Source organism: Tenrec ecaudatus, chromosome 13 (genome assembly GCF_050624435.1).
Source record: "Tenrec ecaudatus isolate mTenEca1 chromosome 13, mTenEca1.hap1, whole genome shotgun sequence".
Classification (NCBI taxonomy): domain Eukaryota; kingdom Metazoa; phylum Chordata; class Mammalia; order Afrosoricida; family Tenrecidae; genus Tenrec; species Tenrec ecaudatus.
Window position 1 is genome coordinate 138120303 of NC_134542.1, and position 21339 is coordinate 138141641.

The 21339-nt window shown below is 42.5% G+C and overlaps 1 pseudogene; it reads left to right on the top strand.

Moving 5' to 3' along the window:
- The window catches only part of LOC142424108 (protein lin-9 homolog pseudogene), a 116124-nt pseudogene extending 102403 nt beyond the window's left edge, over positions 1-13721 (top strand).
- Positions 13722-21339: the final 7618 nt, after the last annotated feature.

Genomic DNA, 21339 nt, shown 5'->3' on the forward strand with positions numbered 1-21339 from the left:
GGGGAGGGAGGAGGGAGATGCCTTGCAGTCTGTCTGTGGACGCTTGAATGTTGCTCTGCTGCTGAATGGGCTTCAGCAAAGCTTCCAGCAAGGTCAAATTCTTTAAGTCTAAATGTCTCAGACACTGTCTGAAGGATCCTTGACATATTTGTGTATGTGGTAACAACCACCTTTTCCACCTATGTGTGAGGTCCACACGACAAGTGAATAGAAAGGTGGCCCAAAGCACATATTATACATTCAGAAACTGGAGCCCAGGGACATGGGCACTTCGTGGGGGAAAGAGGAATGAAACGATCGCTCCATGAATAAACAACTTCGATTTGCTGACCGGCTGGAGATCTGTCTCAGCACGTTACTGCTCCATACACCTCGCCCATCACAGACTTCCTTGAAGATAGTCAAACACCTTTCAACAAAAACCTACCATTTGGCTCCAGGTATGCAACAGAATTCTTCATCATGGTAAAAACTAGAGACTCCACGTACCATCTCCCTTCAGTACCACATATGTATATCATCACGGGTCCAGTAGGCGCAATTGCACAGCGAAAATAAGTAAAGATTATAGTAAAGTCACAGAGAGCATCAGAGATAGAGGAGAGATTGAAATAGTGGAGTCAGACACAATGCATGGTAACAATGCTCACCTCAGCCTCACTTGGTGGTCCACGTGGAGAGAGGGGGAGGGGAAGGAGGACAAGGGCAAAGGGAACAGGGGAGTGAGGACAGGAGAGGAGAGGGGGAGCCAGAAAGAGAGCTCTTTATTGCTAACCCAGGCCTATATATCTTGGGGGGGGGGGAGTGCAAGCCCGTTAATTACAGGTAAAGACATATGTCACACAGGAAGGGCTTGCACTATAGGTTATACAGCAATGAGAGGGGGACAATCTGGGGGATATACAGGCAATATGAAGAGGAAAGATGGGGGGGGTATACATGAGACAAGATGGGCGGATCCTAGATTCAGGATGGAAGCCTAACTTTGGATGTCACTGAGCAGGTTTGACAGGTTCCCTGGATCTCCATAGAAACCATTATCAGTAGGGTGTGAACCCCACCTACAGGGACCAAGCTATTGGCTGCAAGCCTTTAGAGGGAAATAGCCCATTATCCTTAACAGCAGGGAGTGGGGCCTACCTGTAGTCTGGCAACTGACTGCCTTCAGGGAGGTAGCTTGACAGTCATTTGTCACTGGCTGCAAGCAGTGTCCTAAGTCTAACTTATATTTTGGGGAGACTTGGAAGAAATCTTCCTGTTTCATATATATATATATATATATATATATATATATATATATATTCTGCATAAGTTCTCATAACTTCTGGATGCAGAGAGAAAGAACTGGATACATTCCTTTTGCATTTTTGAAATGGGCAGCTGGGGATGGGACCGATTCATTTTTAAATGTTTCAAAGTGAAATATACATTTCTATAGTAAGGCTGCCCGCTTCAAGTATAAACAGGAAAATATGAAGCTATGAAATGGAGGAAGACCTAGCAGCCCTAGGCAGGAAGACCGCAGTTGCAATCACAGGAAAAGAGCACCGTGTGAACCGCCCTGCGTCACGCAGCAGGTGCAAATGTATTCACCTACCAAAATAAGCCTCATGATCTCCCCGAAATAAGGTTTCTTTTTCAAAACTTCCTTTCCATCCTGAGAAATGATTAAAACAGTGGAAAAGCACGAAAATACTTTTATCTATAACACCCTCCGATATTTAGGCCTCAGAAGCACATCCACAGCTTTGATACTCAATTAGACAACAGTCTTGTGCTAATCTTGATGTCAGCGATTCTCTATCAGAGGAGGAAAAGGAGACCAGGCCGTGGAAAAGCAGGAGCCCTCTCGTTGAGCCGTGGAAATTGGGCATCCCAGTTGTGGCACAGGTTGGTGGTCTGAAAGCAAGAATAGCAAGGACCATCAATTGTTCCTTCCTCCGACTCCGTACTCCTATGTAGTCTTCTGATACTGATTTAAATCCTAAACCAGGCCCTCGATTGTCTCTTCACATGGTCTGGACCAACCTCCAGTTGTTTGCCTCCTGTTCCTTTCCCCAGATTAATTTACCTAAACAAGGCAACAAAGCAAAGCATGGGAAACGGCTCAGCTTCTCAGCGACGGTCAGTTATCTGCACCCTCTGGCCCTGTTGTTCTTCAGTCGCCAAACATTGGTCCCTAGCAGAATCAGTCCTCTCTGCTCCTCCAAATCTTTCCAACCTCCTTAAAATCTAACTTAAATTCCTTCATTCCCTTAAGAAATCATTCCTTGATTCCTCTAGGGTTTATTTTTCCCAAATTTGAATAGCAGTAGGATTTTCTGTGACCCTTTGTGGTCACTACTTGGGGGAATTTCGTGGTTAAGAGAGCAAAGCCAACATACAGAGAAGCTAAGAGAGGAGGCGTGTTTTATGTAGAAGTAAAACAATCGCTAAATCCTTTCTGAAGTAAGGCAAGTGATAAGTCAAGTTTGACATATCCCTCCAACCAGAAATGGCTAAAATTAAAAATAAGGAAAAAAGTTTAAAATAGCTCTTGTGAAATAATAAAGCCAACATTGCCAGGAATATCTAGCAACTGGTATATTCTCATATATGTGCAACAAGTAGGAGAGGAAAGTTGTGGATATCTTTGGACACGTAAGAATCTACTAAAGTCGGCATCTTTGGAAAACATCAGTATCTAATCTACTGCAGAACATGAGCTTACTCTCTATTAAAAACATCAGTATCTACCAAAGAGCGTAAGCCAAAGAGCATAAGCCAAGAATTCCCACAAACAAGTGCACATGTGCACCATGAGCAAGCTAGCAGGTTCAGAGTCACACTAATTGTAATAGCCAAATTCGGTGTGGTAGTTACCTAATTTCATGTCAACTTGATAAATAGAGTGAAGAGGTGGAGTTTAGCCTGTCAATCAGGCCACAGTCTGATTGTGCCTCCTGGTGGGCCTGACCTTCTTATGACAATTCTGGGAACTTCACCGTTTTCTCCCTGGAGGCGGGCCATTCTCTCTCTGTTTTGCCTTCCTGTTGACAAACCACATGGAGCCACACTGACAGCAGCCAGATCCCTGAAGATGCTACCACCGCCACTGGATCCACAGGACTTCACACCCACAGGCTTGTGATCACCCTGCATTTGGCATCATTCCATGTGCTGAAAGAGCCTAGAGAGGAATTTATGGATGAGTATGGGCTAATATTGGACCATGGACTTGATGGGGATCCGGCTGAGCTGTTTTCTCACAATACAATGGATCTTTGATGTAAACCTCCATCTTACACACACACGAGTGTATTTGGGTTTCTTTTTCCAGTCAACCTGGCCTAACACACATGGGAAACACCCCCAAAGCCCAGTGCATGAGGAAATGCAATAGAGCAGTTCAAATGAATGGACTCAATGACATGAAATAGCAAGGATAAATCTCACAGAGAGAAAATTGAGTAGAAACAAACCCAAACCCACATCAAACATTAGCAGCCAGTGGTCTTCCGACTCACAGGGAACTTAAGGTTTCTGAAACTGTAAATCTTTACGGGACCAATACTCTCCATTGTCTCCCACAAAGCGGCTGGTGGGTTTGAACCATCCACCTTGTGGTTAGCAGCCCAACCGTTACCCAACAGAGCCACCACACCTCCTTTAAGGAAAAGAAGCCAATTACAAAAGAAATTTGGAGAGTGCTTTAAAAGGAGTACAGAGGGGTCTCTGAGATTCTGGTATATTTTGTTGATTGACCTGGAGCCTGTTACATGGGTGTTTTATTATGTGAAAAAAAAATCACCAAGCCATGCACTTGTGATAAATGAAAATTCTCTTAGGCATATTATGCTTGAATTAGATTTATTCTGTGTGTGTGTATGTGTGTGTGTGTGTGTTGAAGTTGTTCCCAGTTAGATTTCAAGTAAAGAAGAATGGTCCAAAGATGGTAAGTAATGTCCTTCCACACAGACAGGGCTGGCTCCAGGGAATCCAGCCCATGCAGTCTCACAGGCGCTCACACTTACAAAGACATTGCATAGAATCAATGCTCTATTGCCACCCTCTTAAAATTCTTAATACTCTACTTTTTTTTTTTAACAAATGGCTCCAAATTTTTGTTTTGCAATTTGCCCAGCCAGTTTTTAGTACAGGTTTGTTGCTTTTCCCCAGTATCCAAAATTCCTTCAGTAGATCTAAGAGCAGGTCACTGCACGTGAATAGACTCTGAACCTCTGAAATACTTTCGGATGTCTTTTCCAAGGAAACAAGTTGTTTTTAAAGTCCGTGGTAAGTTGAGCCCCACAGACGGGCCTGGTGATCTGCTGCTGAAAAGTTTCAGCCTTGAGAACCTTAAGGAGCAGATGGAATTGTCCCAAGGGGAACTCAAAACAACAAGCCAGTTAAGGAAGGCGAATGAGAGGTGTGGTTACCTTCTGGTCTTTTGAATAAGTTCCTGAATGAATCAACAAAACCATTTGCTCAGCTGGGAACTTGCTGTGTGTCCTTTCTCACCTAATCAACACAGGTATGACCTGTTTCGCCCACAAGGAGCAGGTTGATGAATTTGAGAGCAACTGGACTGCTCAGCGTTCCCTCCTTCTGTTGAGGAGCTGTCCTCAGGGGGCAGGTGGTCCAGGACAGGCCCCCAGGCTCTGTGTATGAAGCAAAGGGGCTTTCATTTTCAAAGGCCACCAGTTGGTGGCTGTGCATTAGAATGCGCTTGCTTAATTCTTGGCACCCAACAGATCTAAAGCCATTTAGGTTTGTATTGGTTAAAAGGGTGACATTTAGTATCCATCTGCTTCTCCTTGATATTAGTTCTCAGAACATTCAGAACCTTGCCCGAGAAGAAGAGTGCTAACTAGGTTTCTAAACTTCTGAAAAAGCAATTCTCCTTCACCTCCTCTTCCTTCAATGCCCTGGGTCAGTCAGTCAGACTTGTCATCCCAAGTCTGCTCCTGTACCATTCCTATTATCTGTTCTCAATGAGACTGTTGTGATTCATTGGGTTTTCATGACTGGCTAGTTTTTTTGGAATTAGATCACCAGGCTGCTTCTTAGTCCACATCATAGTGTGGAAACACCACTGAAACCTAGTCAACATCACAGCGCATGCAAGCCTCCACTGATTCAGGACATTGGCTAGAATCAAACTCCAACCTAGTAAATGGGAGGGAATTCCATCACTGAACCACCACTGCCCCCTGAAAGCGTTCTGTGCTTGATCTTGTCTTTAAAGGAGCTCTGGCGTCCTAGTGCATTACATGTGGAGCTGCTGACCACAAGGTCACCATTTCAACTCCACTGGAAACTATACAGGAGGAAGAGGAGGCCATCTTCTCCCTTGAAGATTTAAAGTCTCAGAAACCCAGATTACTATGAGTTGGAATCTGCTTGATGGTAGTAGACTTGTCTTGGGGGCTTTATCTTTTCTTTTTAAAGAAGAGCACAACTCTTATTGTTGGATTGGGGAAGGGAACATGAGCTCACCTTGGGCGCACAGAAGAGTTACGACCAGTTGAGATGCAAAAGCCGCAAAAGGAGTTTATTTGCTAGCTTGAGCTAGGGCTTCCCTCCCTCCGCTGCCCAGTGCAGCGGGGACCCAGCGTCCAGAAGGGAATCAGCCCCGAGTTCTTTGTTCCCTGGGCTTTTATGGAGCCAGGGACCAGGGGCAATCCAGTGTTGCTGTTCTTTAAACTTATTGGAGAAAACTTCTGGAGTCAGCGTTGTCCAGTGGTGGTTGGCAAGCAGTTTCGCGCATGTTTTCTTGACTGGTCAATGGGGGGTGGGGGGGTGGGGGGGTGGGGGGGTGGTCGCAGCACCCTACTGGTCAGTCTGGGACAGATGATGCCTTCTCTGACTGAATTACCTCAGTGTCCAGGAATCTGAAATTAGAGCTTAAGCCTGCCCCAGACTTTGGTTTTATACAGCTTGTCATGGTGCTGTTGCCGGTAGTTGTGAACCAGGATGCCACATTATACCAGAGCTATCTACAAAACATCTGCCACTCCATCCAAACAATGGAATCAGCCTCTAGGCTGTTAATCTCATGGTTGCCTTTAAGGCAGGAGGACCTGCAATTCAGACACAACAACCTCTTATTTTCCCAAGCACTAATGAGATTCCTTTTCCTTGTCTTTCTTCCCCCTGCCAGCATCTCCCAGTAGCTGGCATCTTTGGAGAAAACAAAAAAGTTAGATGAACTTTTCTTCACTTGAAAGCAAGGACACAAAGGTAATTGACATTGATTCAGTCCTATTGAGCCTAACAAGGTAAGAATTACACCATAGGGTGGGGAGGAGGGAGAATTTCACCATGACAATAATTTTGTGCTGAGTTAAATTCACTTGCAAACCCTGGGTAAGCAACAGATAACCACAGCCTGTCCCTTGCCTCTAGTATCTGCCTGAATTCTGCTCACAATCAAGCTACTGAAGACTCAGGAGACTTTGTGAGGCTATTCCACATGAAGGGTAGAAGGCTCTGATTTTTAAATTCCCATGAGACACCTCAGTCAACCCACCGCTCCTGCTGACTTCAGGTATCCAGCCTGGTAGTAGTTACAGTCTACTTCAATTAACCCCAAGGAAGCCTTTCTTCTCATGTGACAAATCCGTAAGAACTATTTCTTTCTTTAGTTGCAATCAACAGGCAGGGTTCCAAAATGAGCCAGGCATTTTTTGCCAAGTTCACCTTTGAAGAATCCGATATGTCACCTAAATGATTTCATATCATATTCATTGGAAGCTATCCTGGAAGTATTTCAAATACCAGATGGGGCATGTATAATGAACAGGTTTCACAGCAGCTTCCAGACTAAATCATGCTAAGAGAAAAGACGTGGAGACCTATTTCTAAAAATGAACTAGTGAAAATGAAGAGAGATTAGCCCTTAGTTATCACTCAAGCCAGGAACTAAACCGAGCCTCATGGCTCCACTTTTAGCTAAACAATGGAGAGGCCACTACGATGAACCATAAAATCAAGGAGATTGGAATCTACTTGATAGCAACTTAAGCACACACATACAAGTGGATTTTAACTCATAGGGATGTTGTGTAGTATTTCTGAAACTGTAAATAGTTAAGGGAGAAGATGGTCTCCTCTTTCTTCCACAGAGCAGTTGGTGTATTTGAACTAGCCACCTTGTTGTTAGCAGACAAACACTAACTTAGCACTGCCATCAGAGCTCTTTTGAGCAAAAGAAGCCAATCGCAAAAGACACGGGATAGTGCTTAAATGGAGTACAGAGGGGTTTCAGATAGCTCCTTAGAAATATCAACCATCTATGATCAAAGGATAGTGTTTACCCAGGGATAACACTCAGAAGACAGAGGGAGAGAAAAGGGAAATGCTGCCCCGTGGTGGGGATTACAACAATGTCACAAAACAAAACGTGCATGAACTGTTGAATGGAAAACCAACTGCTCTGTAAACTTTCAACCAAATCACAATGAAAAGAAAACATGTGAAAACGGATGCATTTGATCTATAGTATTGGGAAAGAATATTGAATATTCTGTGGACTTCCAGAAAAAATGAACAGATCCATTGCAGAAGAAATACAACAGAACTGCTCCATCAGGAGAGAGGATATGCTGTCAGCTAACAGATACAGGCAATTGCTCGGCAGTTACTGGCGAGGTTCCACTAGGAAGGATATCCTATACTTCTTGACAGCAAGCGATCCAACTTAAAAGCTAAGTACACCCAAGTTTCTTAAAGGGGGAGAGCAGCAATGCCTGGCAGATCCCTCTACCAGGGACCAATGGCATGAGCCACTTCTTCCCACTCCTCCCTGTCACAGCTGATTTTTCCCCAGCCTCTGATGCAAGCCGGGCAGCCATAACTCTTACCTGGCTGGCCTCTAGGGGCTGTGGTGGAAGACAGATTGCATGACCAGATTGACGCAGACATTAGTGCCCAAGCTTCACTTTTGATTTCCTTGACCGTCGAAACAAATGTTTTAAGTTATATTTTGAGAATTGTGCTCAACAAAATGAAAATGATTTGCTACTATTCTTTGGATAAAAGCAGTATTGAGCAAATTGCAGTTCATCACCTACTCTATTTTTTTAAAGATAATTATATGGGGAGTTCTTATAACTCTTGTTACAATCCATACATCAATTGTATCAGACATATTTGTACGTATATTGCCATCGTTCTTTTATAGACATTTACTTCTATTGAGCCCTTGGGATCAACTGCTCTTTTTTTTCCTCCCCGCCCCACTCGAGGCCCCTTGATAGATTATAGATTGTTATTATTTTCATATCTCACACCGACCACTGAGGGGAGGGTATGGTTATGAGCCACTCATTGTGATCGGCACCCGCTTCCTCCCCTCCTCTCACCCTCTTCCCTCTACCCTTCTGAATTTGCTATTTCCATGTTGGATTTCGTGTGTCCTGAGCTTCATCTCTTGGGTTTCGTGTGTTCTTGGGTTTCGTGTGTCCTGAGCTTCATCTCTTGCCTTGCCTATACCTGTGTACATGTTCCAAATCCAGTCCAGACTGGGAAACAGCACTCGGGTCATGATAGTCGGGGGTGAGGAAGCCGCAATGAACCAGAGGTATTGCATGATCCAGAGGTATATTGCACCCTGGTTGACTCATCCCCTCCCTGCGACCCCTCTGTGAGGGGATGTCCCATTGTGTACAGATGGGCTTTGGGTCTCTGCTCCGACCCCCCTCATTCTCACCAACATGTTTTTGTTTGTTTGTTGTTTGTCATGAATCTTCTGGTGCCTGTAACCCCGTCCCGATGACACCTCATAATCACACAGGGTGGTGTGCTTCTTCCATGTGGGCTTGTTGCTTCACTGTTGGATGGTCCCTTGTTTAACTTAAAGCCTTTAAAACCCCATACAATGTATCTTTCAATAGCTGGGCACCATCCGCTGTCTTCACCACCTCTGCTTATGCACCCTATTTGTCTTCAGTGATGGTGTAGTGGGGGCGGGATGAGCATCACAGAATGCCATTTTGTTAAAACAACGTGTTCTTGTATTGATGCAGTGTATGAGCTGAGGCCCAAGGCCTTCCCGCAGCCTCAGGCCATTGCCTTATAGATATATGTACACAGGCCAATACCTCTCTTGTTGTGGGGTAATGTATTTACATAAGTTCACATCTCTGTTAATACTTCTATCTATAGCTTTGCTTCTTAGAGCCTTTCTCTCTTTCCTTTTGCCTCCTCCCACTCCTCCTTCACATTCCCCTTTCTTCCACCTCTTAGTACTTCCTCTCAGCTACATTGGTGTTGCTCTAATATCCACAGGATCTCTAAAACCTCCTAAATGTTGGTTTTAATTCCCTAGTTGCTCCCCTGTCTATGGCATTGTTTACTCATCACACCCTCCCCCGCCCCCCATCTTCTCCCCCTAAGACCCTCTAAGGCCATTGGCCCCATGGCTTTCTCCTTGATCTTGCTTCCCATGTCTGTCTTCCCATGTCTGTCTTATAAGTAGGCAAACCAGCAATGTCCTAGTCCGAACAATAAGAAAACAAATGGTTGACAAAGAAAAGGACGGGGGCAAAAACATACACATACACAGTTCCAGGTCTGTTCACTAGCCTTTATGAATCTTTCCCCTGGTCCTGGGAGAGTTCCAGGAGCTGCCCTCCTAGATTGACAAGGTTTACTTTTCAAGATTTTTTTTCTTTCCTGGTTTCCTGCTTTCCTGGTTTGTTCCCTGTTACCCTTCCTCCCACGTGCCCCATCACACGTGCACACAATAATATTACCAAAGAAACAGAAACCCTCTTCCACAGGGCAGTTTTATTTTTCACATTATATTATTTTATTCTGGTTTTGTGTTTTTGTTCAATACTTTGATTATTTTTCTAATTCTCTCCTTTGAGAGGAAAAGTGTTTGTTGTTAGGTAAACAGGACAGGACCATCACCTTCCACAGTTCAAGGCCCATGGGAAATGCTGATGGCTTAAATGTGGGAGCTGATGAAGCATCTGCTGACCTGTCTCTTGCCTGAGATAAAATAGACCCTCTACCTCCTGCTCCCTGACAAAAGCTTCAGAAAGCTTCAGTCTGCAAAATTATCAGTTCCTTACATTACCCTCCCCTCCTGTCTGTGAACAGCTTGGCTGATGTATTAATGCTTCTTTGTGTACCCTCAAATAATTGTCAACTGTCCCTTTGGGTAAACCTGTCATGTGTTGCAGGCTACATGCAGGGAGTATATTTAAACCTGCTTTGAATAAAGTCCCAATCCCTGGAATCTATATTAAGGGTCCACCAGGGCCCAACATAGTGGTTCGCAAGCTGTGGGTCATGACCCCTTTGGGGGTCAAACGACCCTTTCACAGGGGTCACCTGATGCATAACAGTAGCAAAATTAAAGTTATGAAGTAGCAATGAAAATAATTTTATGGTGGGGGGCGTCACTACAACATGAAGAACTGCATTAAAGGGCTGTGGCATTAAGAAGGTTGAGAACAACTGCCCCAACAGCATCTGTCAATTTTTTATCTTATCTATCATTTTTCTCATTGCAGATCCATGCCCTCTCAAACCCCTTCAATGTGTAAAATAAAAGCTGGACTTGATATTAGCTTACACTCTCCAATGTCCTCTTCCAGTGTCCTCTGCTGGTGAGACCTTGCCCTCCTGAGAATAAACATCTCCCCAGGCAAAAATGGACAGGCCTCTAGATTTTGGCACACCCACCCAATCAAGGGCCCCTTTTCCCCCTACTCTGAATGCATAGAGTTCCCAGTCATGATACCATAGCACTAGGACATCAATACCCATGCCCGAGACACGTGAGTCCTTTGTCTTTTTGTGACTCATTCGTTTCTCCTTTTCCCTGCTCATCAACCCATTATCTCTTTCTCCTCAAGAAATATATGTTCGTGAAACTTATTAGTTATGATTGCCTCTCTTAAATATATTTTCCCATTATGTTTATAAGTTTGTTGGCCCATCCAGAAAGCCGCTTGTTATTACTATCATTATTAGTATTTTATTTTCTCTCTTCTTCCACTCACTTCCCCGCTTAACCATTTCTGTCCCCTTTTCTCCATTTACCACGGTATGTTTTCCAGCTCTTATTAGACCTGTCCCATGTCATGAGAGAGACTCAATGACCCAATAACTCACACGCCATGAATAGGTATAGCACAATGCCAATGAAACAGCAATCACCTCTAATAAGCCTAAGGATAATCATCAAGAAAAATACACAAACAAAGGAAAATCTCTCAAACCCAATGGAGTCCTCTGAAGTCTCTCTCCCTCAAAAACTGCAGAAGAGCATCCCATGGCTTTACTGTCAGTCACCTGATTTTTCCCGTTTGTTAATTTTCTTGTCTTCAAATTAGGAAAAGATTCCTTTAGATGCTGTATTGATGTGGGTACTTTAGAGAAACAAATCCACAGCAACTCATGTATAAGAGAGAGTTTTATATAAAGGTTAAGTGTGCATCAAGAAAACATCCCAACTCAATGCTGCCCAAGCCCACAAGTCCAACTTTAACCCATTAACCCACATGTCCAACACCAATCCACAAAGCACTCCTTCATCTCACAAAATAGAGGCAATGATGCCGACTGCAGGAGGAAAGCTGAGTCAGTAAATGTATAAGCATCTCAGCACTGGCAGGGGTCTCCACACAGCTGCTCCAGCACCCAGGGCTGCATCGGGGTAGGTCCATGTGGCTTCTCCTTGGAGATGTCTGGCAGGAAGTCAGCCTTGCAAACTAAAGCAGGGAACTTCTAAAGCAGCTGAACCCTGGTGCGACCACCAAAAAGTAAGAGACCCAAAAACTCGAAAGGCGAGGCTCACCAAGCCATTTATCCCTCCAACCTTCAATTAATCCCACACGTGTTTATCGGCCAGGTTGGCACAAAAAACTAACTCAGATGCACACAATAATCATTGTATAGAACTAAGCATGCCTCTGAAACTACCAGAAATGGAATTCAGATGAATGGTGTTCAGGTCCCTCCAAGAGATGTGGGCAAGACTCAGGAGAACATGGGAAAACATGAAAAACTAAAATCCTTAAGCCAGCAAATAAATAAATAAATAGGAAAAAAAAATCCTTACGCCAAAAGAATTACCAGGAGATAAACAATGAAATAACAGAATTATGAAACATAGTAAAAGACAAGAGGAAAAAATGGAAGAAAAGGACAATTGAATTAGTGAGCTCTTAAATACTCTGACTACAATGGATAAGAGAAACAATCTACCAAAACAAGGCAAGGGAGCCAAAGAAAGCCTGAGAATAGTTTAGGGAAATACCAATAGAAACAACCTATGTCTTATCAGGATCCTGGGAAAAGAAGAAAGAACAAATCTACAGAGAAAAGAGTATGTGAAATCATGGAAGAAAGTTTCCCCAAGATCTTAATGGTGGAAAAATAATTATCCAAGAGGTTTAAAGAATATGAGAAAGTGATGAGGCTCATTCAGGATGGCAGAATTTGACCAGTTGCCTGATGAAAATAAAGAAATGAAGCTTCAAAAGATGAAGAAATTCTATTTTCTTTTTATTTGATATCTCTATGAATATGTCTCTTCAGTAAAGGCCCTTGTTAGCTAATCAAAGGGAATCTTCTCTAACACATGAAACAAAGTGTGCAATTATTTAGAGAAAATGCCTGTTTGGAAAGGCAGGAATACAAGTTCGTTCTGCTGTAGAATTGCCTTACGGAAACTGCAAACCAAGTCAACCCCTTTCTGATGAAGATGACGGGCAGATAAATAGAAGGTCACCTAAAGGAAGTCATAGAGTTGCCATGGTCGGTGTCCTAGAGATTACAGCAACAACGGTGGGTAAAAAAGCCTTGCAGAAGACTGTTCTTCCATTACATGGCGGAATTACATAATTCCATTACATCCGGCTTCCCAAAGCACATAAATGGAACATATAATGAATGGTTCTACTCAAATATAGAGAAAACACTTTTGAAGAAAACGATTATTGTGTGCATCTAAAGGAATCTTTTCCTAATTTGAAGACAAGAAAATTAAGAAATGGGAAAAATCAGGTGACTCTCAGTAACGACATGGAAACACTCTTCTGCATTTTTTTTTGAGGAAGAGAGAACAGCATGAAAACAGAAAAGGCAGGAAATGTGACTTTTACAATGAAGGGAAGATGCAAATGTCTCACAATCCAAAAATCTCCCAGATGTAATTCCTGTGCCACTGGTTATTGGCGCCAACATTACTGGACAACTACATGGACTTCATGGTGGTCTGTCAATTGGACAAACAGATGCTGTGGATACTCTTACTATCACTTAGAGAATGACTTTTGATAGGTTAGGACTGGAAACCATTATCCCTGATGATGAAATTATTAATAATCAATTAAGATAACTGATTAATAGTCAATTAATAATTGATTTTAATAATTAACATCATGATCATTATAATGTTCATATCCTATAACTAATAATATTGACATTGATAATATAATATTAATATGATCAATATAATAATTAATAATTGACCAATGCCAATTACTGCCTTTGGATTTGCTCAATTTTTCATGACACCCCACACCCCTTCCCAGTTACATTATACTCTTCCTCTCCAGTCACCTATTATGCATAATGATCCTTTATTAGTATAGTCACCTTGGAGAAATAAAATTTCTGGCTCTGATTCTGAAATATTAGGTGTTATCCCAGTATAATTCCTTACTCAAGTGGCCAAATTATCAAAATTTCTCATGATTAAAAGGTACACATGGAGGTGAAGCTTCAAGATGGCATTCAGGTAGACTCACCCGCCTGGCACTCCCATTGTTAGATCTGAAAGTTAAGAGGTTAAGGAGGCCAGTTTTAGACCAGGTGCTAGAAATAGAATCCAAGCATCCCAGGGTTTGTGACTCAGACCTCCCCTTACAATTTTCACACACGCAATGATTTCAGAGCTTGCTAGGATGCTCTCAGTTCACCACACCTGCCTATGGGCTCTTCACATCCCCGGCCAGGTTCAGTGGATGGTATCTGCTACCCCTTCCTGTGCCCGAGATCCGAGAGCTCCCAGCATGCAAGAATTTCCCCCAACTGTTGTCTCAGAGTGGTCATAATCCCAGGCCGCAGAGAGCCTCCAAAAACCAGCCCCAAGAGCTCACTCCTGCACTCCACTCTCTGCTCCTTTCTTCACTCATGCATTCAGATGTTGTGTCCCCACACACACCTAGGAACAGAGTGACCACATCAGCCACCCCTTTCCCCCTTCTCCCAGCTCTGTGCACAGCCTGCCAGGGTGGGTAGCAAAAGACAATTAGGCACAAATTTACTACAATCAGAGAGCCCCTGGACTATTTACCCACGGTGGATTACAGATCCCCAGAGCACAGCCTATAGAACCAGGTGGGAGTGAGCCCAAAGAGCAGCCTGGAGAACTCAGACCAAGTGTGCCCAAACCCACCTGGCTAATATAATTCCTCTTTCCTGGGGAACAGCATGGCACAGCCCCAACACCAGGACACACTACTGCAAACTCCTGAAGAAAAAAAAACTTTAAAAAAACTCGGTCATTTGAGGCTGTGTTCCTTGTTATTACTTTGAATCTAAGCCACCATAGGCCCGGGCCATTAACAAAGCTTTAACATAACAAAGCAGGAAAAATCACCAGGAGCCTAAAATCAAGGCCTCAGCCCTAAACAGATTTTACCAGATTGAGTTTTAAAAAGAGTCTTTGAAAGACTGTTTTTCAAAGACCACAAAATAGTAAGCCATCAAAGCAAGCTTTCCACATAAGACACCAGCCTGCTGAGTAAGACATTGCTATACTCCACCCCTCTAAACTGCATAGATAGAAGACAGAAATAGACTCTATCTCCCACTCCCACTTCGCCACCTCCATCATCTCCATCCCCCCTGACATGATTCATCTGAGGTACACTCTCTCAAGATAATTAACTCAATTGTAAGAAGACAGCTCTTGCAGCCATACCAACTCCTTAGCCTGAATCTCATCTCCTCTCTGATACCCTACAAAACCACAAGGCAGTAAAACACCATACTACCAAACACTGTCCCTACATAACACTCAGAGTGTACAAGGAACCCTGGTGGATACACTATATATACTACTTTACCAACCACAATAACCTCTGGAATCTGTTCCCTTCCCTTCGGCAACATACAACCTCCTTTAACTCACCAAGTTTCTAGAGAGAGAAACTTTAACATAACCTCCTGTAACTCACCAAGTAAATTTTCAGGTTTCTAGAGAGAGAGTCACTGCCCAGGGAAACAGAGATGCACCTTGAACTCATGGCACAGCAAGCTCCAGATAGCAGTTAGACCTATTCTCATTAGCTTCAGAGAAAGAAAATGCAAGGCTCCATTCCCCACCACAGGAATTTGGACTCATCATGTCACAGTGACTTGGAGACCGTCCCCAAACCTGGCAAGGTAGGCAGTGAGCCTGGGCTCCCATTGACCCTCAACAGACACCCTTTGGATCAGAAGCCCTCCTTACAGGGACACCCATAATAATAGTCTATATCTACTTTGGGACTGTACATAAGAAGAGGAGAACTTGGAGTTGTGCAGCAACTTACTATTTGGGTCCTTCTGTTATAAACACAAATAACTAAAGCTATGCACTTTCCTTTTCACAATTTACATAGTGGGTAAGGGACTCTGGTAGATTTAATACACCGATCACGCATACCAAACACCACATCCCCTAGAACCTGCTTCCTACACCTGGACAATAACTATTCTCCACCAACTGACCAACTAAGTACATATCCCCCATTACCTTCTGCGCCCAGGTTCCCTGCATCTTTTCCTCCCCTGATACAGCCCAGGAGCGCCAGCCTGTGCTGCATATGATAGGCCTCTCCAGCACCACCCTTGCTGCCTGTGATCACCCCGCCCATCCTGCCTGAGAGAGCCACCCACACCGCCGTCCAAATTGATAGCTCCAGCTGTCTAGAGAGAAAGTCAAGCCCAGTGAGATAGAGGTGCAGCTTGAACCCACGGTACAGCTGGCTCCAGGTAGTACATAGAATAATTCCTACTGACCTCTGAGAAAGACAACACAGAGCTCCTGGACTCCCAGGAAAAGGCAGCACACTCGACCAAAACGACATCCTGACAACAATTCGCATCAGCAGACACTGCAAGAATGCAAGAGAAGGAAAACGCAATCATCTTAGTATGACCTGAACCTAGTGACACACATAAACAAAGTAAACTTTGAAGCACCACAGGAGCAAATTTTCAGTTTGCTGATTAGAGTTATTCAGGATATGAGGGAATCAATACAGGCAAAGGATGGGGAGGGGAGAAAGGATAGAGTCCACTTACTGAAGGGAACTATAAGAGTTAAGGGAAGAGGCAGCAGAAGAGGCAGAGAATTGTGTCAGTGACTTTGAAGATAGCCATGCTTGAAAGGCAAGCAAATAAGATAAACAAAAAAGCTGAAGAAAACCCACAAATAATGAGCAATGCTAAGAAGAGAAACAATACTTGAATACCACAGCAAGGCATAATGAAAAGATCAACAGCCAAGATAGCGAGGGAATTCCTGGGGGGTTGGGGGAACGCCCAATATAATGAAGGAGAATCAGAAAATCATCCAAGAAGCATATATGACACATATTTGACACTAATTAGATTGAACTCCAAGAAGAACACACCATTGGATAAAGTAGTCAAATTATCCAACTTTGAGGAAAAGGTGCAAATCATAAGATCAGCTAGAGAAAACATTGCAGTAGCCTATAAGGGTAATCAGATAAGAATATGCTCAACCTTACCAGCAAAAACCAAGAAGAGGAAAGAATGGAGTAGCATCTTCCAAAATTTGAAGGAGAATAACAGTAACCCAAGAAACCTCTATGTTGCCAAAGTCCTCATCAAAAAAGATGGAGAGGCAAGGGTTTTCCCAGATAAGGAAAAATTTAGAGAGTACGTAAACAAACAAACAAAACCCAGCACTACAAAACTTACTTTCCAACTCACTTTGGTCAGAAGACCAACATCCACAGACCACAAACATGAGACCACCACATAGTGTAACACTATCCAGAAGTCAGAGCACTGAAAGCAATACATAAGATGTCTTTGACCCAACGGTGAAAAGCAGGTAAGAATGAATACACACACACACACACACACACACACACACACATAACACAATGTTAAGGAGAAAAATGTCTGCCACAAAAGGTACGAGATAACAGCAAAGAATCCACATGGATGGGTAAAAACTTTTCATGTCAATGGTCTGAATTTCCCCATCAAAAGACAAAAACTAGCAGAATGGATTAGAAACAAAATCCAGTAATCTGTTGTCTGCAAGAGACACATCTCAAGCTCACAGACAAAAACCGGCTGAGGATCAAAGGTTGGCGGAAAGTATATCAAGCTAATGGCAATCTAAAAAAAAGCTGGAGTTGCAATTCTAATCCCTGACAAAATAGATTGTAAGGTTAAAGACATAACAAGAGATAAATATGGCTATTATATAATGCTTAAGGGATCAGTAGACCAAGAGCCAGTAAGCATAATATTTTTCAAGAGACCCATGAAATAAATCAATCAAGTCCTTAAAAAGATGAAAAAAAGAAATCACAGGATCAACCATTATAGTAGGAGATTTCAATACACTGCTCTCCAAGAAAGATAGATCAGTGGGAAAGAAGCTCAACAAGGAGGCTACAGAACTAAACTGTACAATTAGAGAGCTAGACCTGATAGACATATTCAGAGCTCTCCACCTAACTGCAAAAAAATCACATTATTTTCAAGTTCACGTGGCACGTACTTGAAAATAGACTACATGCTGAGACACAAGTCAAGTTTGAGCAAATTCAAGCATACATGTGTGGCAGTTACATAATCTGGTGTTACCTTGAGACTTAAGAGTGAAGGGGAGTGGAGTGGAGTTTATTTAACCTGTCAAGAAGGTCGCAGCTTGATGACCTCATTTGGAGGTGCTAAGGAGATAAATAGCTCGCTGGTGGGAGGCCACACACACTCTCCCTGTGAGGCACTACTGATGATTAGCCTGATAGAGCCACGTTGATGCAGCCAGAGCTCTGGAGCCAGAGGAGCCATGTGGAGACCCCTGCCTGGAGACCCCTGCCAGTACTGAGATGCTTACACCACCAATGGATCCACAAGACTTTCCACCCACTGACCTGTGACCTTCCTGCATTTGGCGTCATTGCATGTGTTTCGTGAGTCTCAAGAGGACTTTATAGATTGGTATCAGATATATGGGTTAATGTTGGACTTGATCTGGACTGGGCTGGGATGTTTTCTCAATATACAATTACTCTTTTATATAAAACTCTTTCTTATACACATATGAGTGTCTATGAATTTGTTTCTCTAGTCTACCCAGAGGTCACTCAGACTGCCTTCTCTGACCACTACACCATAAAGCTGGAAATCAAAAGAAAGATTTTTTAAAAGGGAAAAATATAGAAGATGAATAACTGACTTATTCAAAAGAACAGGGTATTAGCCGAAATTAGAAGGGAAAAAATAGTAAGTTTCTAGAAATCAAGGAGAATACAACATACCAAAATCTACGGGATATGGCAACAACAGTTATCAGAGGATGCTTGATAGCGATAAATGCACATATGAAGAAAGAAGAGAGAGTTGAGGTGGAAACCCTATCACAAAACCTCCAGCAATTGCAAGAGAGTCAACAGAATAATCCTAATAGCAAAAGAAAAAAATTCTAAAAATCAGGGTGGAGATAAATGAGTGGGAAAACAAAAAGATAATGGAGAAAAGAAACTCAGTAAAAAGCTGGATCTTCGAAAGGATGAACAGAATTGACAAACCACTGGCAAAGTTAACAAAAGATAGGAAGAGCAGACATCAATATACAGGTTGAACAATGAAACGGGGGAAATTACAATGGACCCTAATGAAATTAAAATATAATTACACAGTACTACAAAGGACTGTACTCCACGGAATACAACAATTTGAAAGACATGGACAACTACCTGGAAAAACAGACCCTGCCCAGATTATCTCATATAGACATCAAGAACTTGAACAGATCTATAGCAAAAGAAGAAATAGATAAGGTTATCAAAGAACTACCAACTAAAAAAAGACCCTGCCAAGATGCCTTCACGGGAGAATTATACCATATATTCAGGGAAGAGCTGACACCAATTCTACACAAACTCTTCCTAAACATAGAAAAGGACAGCAAACTCCCAAATACATTCTATGAAGCTAGTATAACACGGATACCAAAAATGGATCTGACAAGAATAGAGAACGATCGATCAATATCTCTAATGAACAAAAGATACAAAAATCCTTAACAAAATCTTGGCCAATAGAATACTAAAGTATATGAAAAGAATAATTCATGATGACCAAGTGGGTTTCATACCAGGCATGCAAGGTTCAGAAAGTTCAACATCCAAACATCCATCAACATTGTCCACCACACTGAGAAGATAATCACATGATAATGTAAACTGGCACAGAAAATGCATTTGACAACATCTAACACCTATTCCTAAATAAGACATTCAAGAAGATAGGACTCTAAGGAAAATACCTCAATATAATCAAAGCTATATATGAAAATTCAACCTCCAACATTACAATCAATGGGAAAAAAGACAAAAATATTCCCACTGAAAAAGGGAACCAGACAAGAGTGCCCTTTGTCCCCATTTTTATTCATCATCATCCTGGCGGTCCTGACTAATAATATAAGACAACAGAAGGATATCAAAAGTAGAGAGTTGGGGAAAGAAAAAGTGAAATTATTGTTTGCAGATGATATGATGTTATATATTGAGAACCCCAAAAGCTCCACTATAGGAGTGCTGGAAGCGATAGAGGAATATGGTAGAGTGTCAGGATACAAGATCAATAAGCAGAAGTCAATTGGATTGCTATATACAACTGATGGGAGTACACAAAAAAGAGATCAAGAAGCTAGTACCCTTCACAAGAGCCAAGCATAAATTAATAATACCTAGGGATTGATCTAACAAATTTTTAAAAATCTGTATGAGGAAAACTACAGCACAGTATTATAAGAAACGAAGGGGACTTTCACAAATGGAAAAATATCCCATGCTTCAGGACAGGCAGACTTAATATTATAAAGATCTCAGTTTTACTATAAGGCACTAGGTAAATTCAATGTAATCCCAATACAAATACCAGTATCATTTTCCAAAGAAGTTGAAAAACTCTCACCTTCATATGGAAAGGGAAGAAGCCCAGAACTGGTCAAGCACTCCTCGAGAAGAAGAGTAAAGTGGGCAGCTTGCATTCTCTGTCTTTAAATTAGTCTACCGCCACCGTAGTCAAAACAGCACGGTGCTGATGTAGTGATGGATACCCAAACCAATGGATAAGAAGAGAAAATCCAGAAAGAAAAACAGCAGAATACAGATGACTGATCTTTTTTAAGGGCCCAAAAAATATTAAATGAGAAGCAGATGCGCTTTTTAACAAATGGTGCTAGAAAAACTAGATACCAACCTACATGTGTTTTCTGGTTACTTTAAAGAAACAAATCCACAGAAACTCATGTATAAGAGTTTTATATAAAGGTTAAGTGCATATCAAGAAAACATCCTAACCCAGTGTTGCCCAAGCCCACAAGTCCAACATTTACCCTTTAACCCATATGTCCAACACCAATCCACAAAGTCCTCCTCCATCTCACAAAACAGACACAATGATGCCGACTGCAGGAGGAAAGCCAAGTCAGTGAATGTGTAAACATCTCAGCGATGGCAGGGGGTCTCCACATGGCTGCTCCAGCACCCAGGGCTGCATCGGGGTAGGTCCATGTGGCTTCTCCTCAAGGATGTCTTGCAGGAAGTGAGCCTTGCCAGCTAAAGCAGGGAGCTGGCTAAGGTAGCTGCACCCTGGTCCAACCATCAGAAAGCAAGAGACCTGAGAACTAGAAAGGCGAGGCTCACCAAGCCATTTATCCCTCTGCCCTTCAATTAACTCCACATGTGTTTATAGGCCAGGTTGGCACAATAAACTAAGTTCCTCACTACAGAAGAATGAAGCAAGGCCCTTACCTCACCTCATACACAAGGAAAAATTCAAGGTGGATCACAGACCTCAAGGCTAAACCCCAAAACTATCCAGATCTTAAATGAAAAAATTGGGTCAAAGCTAAGAACCTTAGCACAGAGAATACATTGACTAAAGGACACACCCATAGAGGAAGAGAAAATAAACGTGTGTGGAAAACTAAAGATAAAACACTTGTATCCTTTGAAAGACTTCATCAAGAGAGTAATAAGAGAGCACACAGACTGGGAAAATATATTTAGTAATGACATATCAAAGGTCTTATTACTAAATCTACAGAAACCGCACCCTTACAAG